Raw genomic sequence first — 1,198 nt, 5'->3', positions numbered from 1 at the left:
ACCGCAACACGCACGATATCCTGATTGACCCTCCGTGCTGCAACCATGCTGAATTTTCCGCCACGCCACTCCACCTCCATGACATTACTTGACCTTGTATGTTCGCAGGCTCCGAGGCAGCAGAGCAGCCAAATGCGGCTTCCGTGGTCAACGACGTCAGTGGCCAAAAGCGGGGCAAGCTCGAGGGCAGCACGGAGAGCCCAGCAAAGCTGCTCAAGGAGAGGGACGTCGCCATGGCCACGGCGGTCGCTCTCTCTACCTCGCCGAGCTCGGACTCGCTCTCCTCCTCGGCGAGCAGCAGCAGCACTTCGCAAGGTGCACCATCATAGCATCTCCAGGAAACCAAATGGCACTCTCATCGTTATCTCTCACTATCTCCCTGCTGTCCAGCCTACCCTCTCACCTCTCCTTCTAGAGGCCAATGCGCGGGAGGACTGGATGCGGCCACAGGGGAGGAAACCACGCAAGTCGCGCAGCTCGCCGTCGACTGAGGCACCACTCTTTACCTGCGCAGGCTCCCCACTGCCATACGTCGCCACCGTGATGGCCGGAGCCCCGATGGCACCCTCGCCCGTCTCTGCACCCGCGCCGATCCGGCCGGGGCCAGTCGTGCAGGCGGTACGCGTTCATCTGCCGGTGAGCTGGCGTGAGCCAGCGCTGCGCTCCGGCTCGCGCTGGCCAAACGCCTGGTCCTTCCGAGTAGGGCCTGCCGATGCAGTCGGCCATGCCAATGATGCATCCTATGTGCGGACGCACACACGCCACGGGTGCGATCGCGGAGCCTATTCCGAACCGAGTGCGCACTCGCACACCCTGTAGGTGGCCACAACAGCTGATGAACGGCATGTCGCTGCCAATGCTTGTGAATCCGCTGGGCGCGGAGGGCATGCCCTTTGTGCAAGCGACGGCGGCGGCGATGCCAGTGCTGATGTGGCGCTCCCCTGAGTACGAGTGAGAAGGGAATTGGGCAAGCTAAGCAAGTCAGGTCCCATCGCCAAGTCACGTCGAGCTTTGGTCGGCTCGGCGTGCGCGTTGAGTGACCCGCGTGGCAAGTGAGTGCGTCTAGGACGAGGTGTGTGCCCACGTCAAGAGGACGAGAATGGAGCGTCAGCGGTGCAAGCGCGCGGCGCGCAAGGTGTCAATGGGGTCTCTCTCTCTCTCTCTCTCTCTCTCTCTCTCTCTCTCTCCCTCCCTCCCT

Source organism: Emiliania huxleyi, assembly GCF_000372725.1.
Source record: "Emiliania huxleyi CCMP1516 unplaced genomic scaffold EMIHUscaffold_405, whole genome shotgun sequence".
Taxonomy (NCBI): domain Eukaryota; phylum Haptophyta; order Isochrysidales; family Noelaerhabdaceae; genus Emiliania; species Emiliania huxleyi.
The sequence above is the reverse complement of the archived record's forward strand: the minus strand, read 5'-3'. Positions refer to the sequence as shown.